Genomic DNA, 4,855 nt, shown 5'->3' with positions numbered 1-4,855 from the left:
CTGACAGAACCGCCCCTTCCCCTCCTCCCGCCCTCCCCTGCCAAGCTTTCTGTGGGAGCTTCTTCCCATCTTCAGTACCTCCACTGTCCTCTCACTGAAACCGAAGCTCAAACTGCGTCCCCTACCCTTTCCCTGGCCTGTCTCCCAGGCCTGGAGGGTCTGTAGAAGGGAAATGAGGTCCACCTCAGAAGCAGCAGCCCCAGCAGTGACTTGTTACCCTCCTGCCTCAGGAGCCAAATGACTTGTTCTGCATTTCATTTACTTTCTCCCTTGGGGCATCCTGCAGAGAGGATGGAAACTGTGTGGGGGTCAGCAGATTTTTGGGGAGCAATGTGTGTTCTCTGGGGTCCTCAGGGATTCAGCCCCCAAGGCATCTGATCTTGATTTCCTGGCAACCATGGCAGCTGCTGAAAGAATGATACACTATTCTTTATTTTTGTTCTGAGCCATTGCAAAGGTCTTTTCTCCTAAAATAGCCCTAGTACTTTTTAATTTTTTTAATTTTTAAGTTTTTTTTATCAACAGGTGGAAATGGCCCAAGTGTGAGAAAACCTGGAGCATCCGTCAGGCGACTCATGACTTCAGGTTGCCTCTCCCCAGAGGCTGGTCTCTCTCCACCCCGCTCTGCTTTCTGGGGTTCTCCTGTTGCACCCCCACCCCTGAGCATAGAACACAGGTGCAAATAGAAAGTCACAGCTATGTGAAGCCACCAAACAGGCAGGAGACACACATCTCCTTTTCTTCAACTCACTCCTCTGCCTCTCCCAGAGAGAGGAAAACTCTCCCCGTGGCTACTCGGAGCGGCCAGGAGCAGACGGCATGTGCCCGGGCCCTTCCTGCCTCAGGCTGCTGCCGGTGGAGCACGGACTCCTTTCCCGATTTTTCTGACTCTACAGAGCACTGACTGGCTTTTTCTACCGAGACCAGCAGACAACATGGTTGAGAACAAGCTGGCCCAGGAATACAGAAGTTCGAGTTGTTAAGGTCAGTTTCTGAGAGTGCACTCCTGAAAGCTTTCTTTTTTAAAAAGATATTTTTATCCTGCTGGGTAGAAAGATTGCAAACAGGCTAATATTACAGCTGTGACCTCCCCCAGGCAGCCCGAGTTTCTTCATGGGCAGAAAAAGCCCCAGAAGCCTTCCTCTGCACCTTGAATGTGTGCTGTTGTCCCACATGGAGCAGGTGACAGGTTGTGCCATGTAACTCAGCTGTGCTGTGGGACGACAACCTGACGTGTGTGAGCCTTGTCCCCCCAGGTGTCCACACACCAGGGGCAGCACAGTGATGCACTTGACCAGCTCTTGGTCGTGGTTGACTTTCTGTTCACGCTCCTGCTTCTCAACCCTGGGAATGAGCTAATTCACTCCATTGTCCACCCCCACAGTAAAAAAAAAAAAAAAAAAAAAAAAAAAAGGACTGTTTCTATTTACACTTCTGATCAAATCTTCATTCCTCTTTCCACAAACTCTCTCTTTGTAGCCAGGGAAACCAGCACCTGAACAAGCATGGAATTATAATGATTTGTCAAAAAACCACCCAGCCCTCTGGAAAGGCCTGTGACTCCACCTGACTGTTTGATGTCATTAGCACAGTCTAAGCAGAAACACTACAGAAATCTTGTACTTTGACTTCAGGTGTCAAGATCAAAGTAAGTTTACTTTTCAGGAAACTCCATTTCCATTTTCAAAAACAAAACCAAACCCACATGAATTATGGGCTTAACACTGAGATAAGATTAATTATAGGTCATATAATTAATTAGCCAAGTGGAAACTTGCGATCTCTGTTCAGAGGCTGAAGTTCCCAAGGCACCTACGGCGGATGACAGGAATCATGAGCTCCGGTGCCTCCCCAGACAATAAACGTTCACTCCCGCCCTCTCCACTGAGAAGCACCAGTTCAGCAAAGATTAACTGTCTGCCTACTGTGTGCTAGGACTACCCTCCCCTAGGCAGGGAGAGTTCTGGACAGAGACCCTTGTCTTTTCTCATGGTAACTGGCCCAAATGGCCCTGCGGATTTCATCCTGTTTAATTCCTCTCGGAAAATGTAAATTAACTTGACTCTCCTACAAGGAATGTTTTGGATAAAGAGACGGCGGACGGCGGACGGTGGCTCACGCCTGTAATCCTAGCACTCTGGGAGGCCGAGGCAGGTGGATCATTTGAGCTCAGGAGTTCAAGACCAGCCTGAGCAAGAGCGAGACTCCGTCTCTACAAAAAATAGAAAGAAATTAGCTGCACAACTAAAAATATATAGAAAAAATTAGCCGGCCATGGTGGCACATGCCTGTAGTCCCAGCTACTCGGGAGGCTGAGGCAGTAGGATCGCTTGAGCCCAGGAGTCTGAGGTTGCTGTGAGCTAGGCTGACGCCACGGCACTCACTCTAGCCAGGGCAACAGAGCGAGACTCTGTCTCAAAAAAAAAAAAAAAAAGAGACGGCTGTGATAGCAGAGTTCATTTCCACCCCTCACGTCCAAAACACAAGCCGACAAGACGGGCACAGTCTCGCCTTCGTGGAGTTCACGGGCCAAGGGCGAACATCTGAAAAGGAAGGCCGCCCGCTGGGGACAGCAGCACAGGCTTGTGGACAGAGGCCGGCGCGTGGCTGCACATCCGGGGATTCCGCCCACCTGCTGGGCTTGTTTAGATGCCTCACGTTTACAGCGCCAAAGCTGCCCTCAGGTTTTAAAAGTTTTCCTTTTGCTACTACCGCACAGTTTCTGTCACAGCACCTCAGATTTTAGTTGATTCTTCCCCACAGTGTAAAGTATTGGTTCAAATTTGTAACTGCTGAAGGGGGTGTTGTGTTCTCCCAAGTGTGCGTTGTGACAGGTCTTAAGCCAGAGGGATTCCTGGCTTCCCTTTCAGACGAAATAAAGAGATTTCGTGATAGCATGAAGGGGTGGAAAAAATCTGCTTGTGTTTTGGACGTGAGGGGTGGAAATAAACTCTGCTATCACAGCCGTCTCTTTATCCAGAGCATTCCTTGCAAGAGAGTCAGTTAGTTTAAATTTTTGGAGAGGAATTAAACAGGATGAAATCCACAGGGCCGTTTGGGCCAGTTACCATGAGAAAAGAAAAGAGTCTCTGTCTAGAACTTTCCCTGCCTAGGGAAGGATAGCCCCGAGTGTCTCTCCACACAGTGTGAAGTCTGGAGGATGAGCCATTTGTGCTGGGGTCGAGAGCACTCCAAGGCTCCCCCAAAGTACAACGGATTATTTATTTTGACTTTCATAGAAAGAAATGGATTGGCACATTCAGGCACGAACAGCCCTCCCTCCAGTGAACAGAGACAGCCAAACCTGACGGACCTCCCTCCTGAGTCATCATTCAACAGCTCCTGGGCCCACAGCCCACCGCTCTCCTCCTTGTCTCACAGATCTGCACTGGAACCCTGGATCCGCCACATCCTGGCTGTGTGGCTTTGGGTAGCTCACTTAACCTCTCTCAGTCTCCATTTCTTCCTATGTAAAAGCAGACCATGAAAATTCCTACTTCCTAAAGGCTGTTGTGGGGATAAAAGTATGGCAAAGGCTTACCTCAGTGTCTAGCACGTGGAAAGCACCAATAAATGACAGGGAACTGATGTCCACTATCACCGCCACACATACGTGACCCATTCTGCTTTTCTACTTCACACTCCGGCCAGGAAACCTGCGGTCCACAAGACTTGAAACTTGAGTGACTTGTGGACCACACCATGGGCCTCACCTGCGTCGCGCTTGTTCCTCTCAATCAGTGGCTTGGAGTCACCTGGGAAACTTATAAACAACAGACTCCTGGGCTGCTCACTCATAGATGCTAACTGAAGAGATCTGTGTGGGTACCCAGGGATCTGCATTTCTAACCAGCACCCCAGGCTACTCGGTGGCCAGCAGGCCACTGACCACGCCACGTGTACCCCCAGCCTTCCCCTTCCCGTCCTCTAATTATGCTACACTCTCCGAGGCCTGCCTTAAGTTTCTACCCACCTCATCCAGGAAGCTTCCTCCCGTCACTCCAGCCCAAGATGATCTCTCTACTCTGTATAATTACTCATCTGTCACTCATCACTGATGAGCATGGGCCATTATCCCTCCACATACACTTGCTTCTGTGCCCCTGGAAGCAGGGGCCATGGCTATACATATCTGTGCTCAAACACCTGCTGACTGGCATCTGCACTGCACAGCCCTCAGCACAGAGGGCCTGGCTCAGCTCCCTGGGGTGGGGTGGGGTGGGGTGGGGGGCCAGATCCACAGCCTGCTGTGCTGCAGACTTGACCCCCAGGTGAGGCACTGGGTCAAACGGGATCAGGGTGCCATTATAAGGGGCTTTGCCCCTCCTCGCCTCACCCCTCAGGAAGATCTGCTATACATCCTGGGGGAGGGGGGCCAGAGGAGAAGTACCGGCAGGCACACCCATCAACGGTCTGTGTTCCAAATGTTCACCTGTGGGTGGGTTGTTTGGAACTTGGAATATATTTCCTACCCACAGAAATAAATGTTATAAACTAAAACATCTAAAATGAAAGCTGGAGAACACAGCATTGTTAAGTACTACGAATTGGAGGTGGGGGGCAGTATGACAATAAGACTCTTCAGAAGTTATTTATTTATTTTCCCCTTCTTTCTGATTCTTGAGGAAAACTAAATTTGAGGAGAGAAGAACAAGGAAGTAGAGAGACTAGTATAGATTCCATGGAGGTGTCTTTTAGGCACTTTTAAGGTCTTTAGTTGATGACATGAATTCCTTATTATACTTAATTTCACAACTTACAACTTTTTACAGAAAACGAAACTGCTTTCACTCTGTTGCTATATATTTAAATGTGGACAAGGATGGAAAAGAGACTTGAGTAAACTCAAAACAGC

The 4,855-nt window shown here is 49.2% G+C and overlaps 1 long non-coding RNA gene across 1 annotated transcript; it reads left to right on the top strand.

Moving 5' to 3' along the window:
* The first annotated feature begins 894 nt into the window (after positions 1 to 894).
* LOC123620240 lies at positions 895 to 4,148 on the top strand. Its single transcript, XR_006728794.1, has 3 exons — positions 895 to 984; positions 1,480 to 1,648; positions 3,240 to 4,148. It is a non-coding gene; the product is annotated as an uncharacterized LOC123620240 (long non-coding RNA).
* The last annotated feature ends 707 nt before the right edge of the window (positions 4,149 to 4,855 follow it).

The sequence above is a fragment of the Lemur catta genome, chromosome 15 (genome assembly GCF_020740605.2).
Source record: "Lemur catta isolate mLemCat1 chromosome 15, mLemCat1.pri, whole genome shotgun sequence".
In the NCBI taxonomy this organism is placed as follows: Eukaryota; Metazoa; Chordata; class Mammalia; order Primates; family Lemuridae; genus Lemur; species Lemur catta.
Note: the sequence above shows the minus strand (reverse complement) of the source record. Positions and strands in the feature narration are given on the sequence as shown.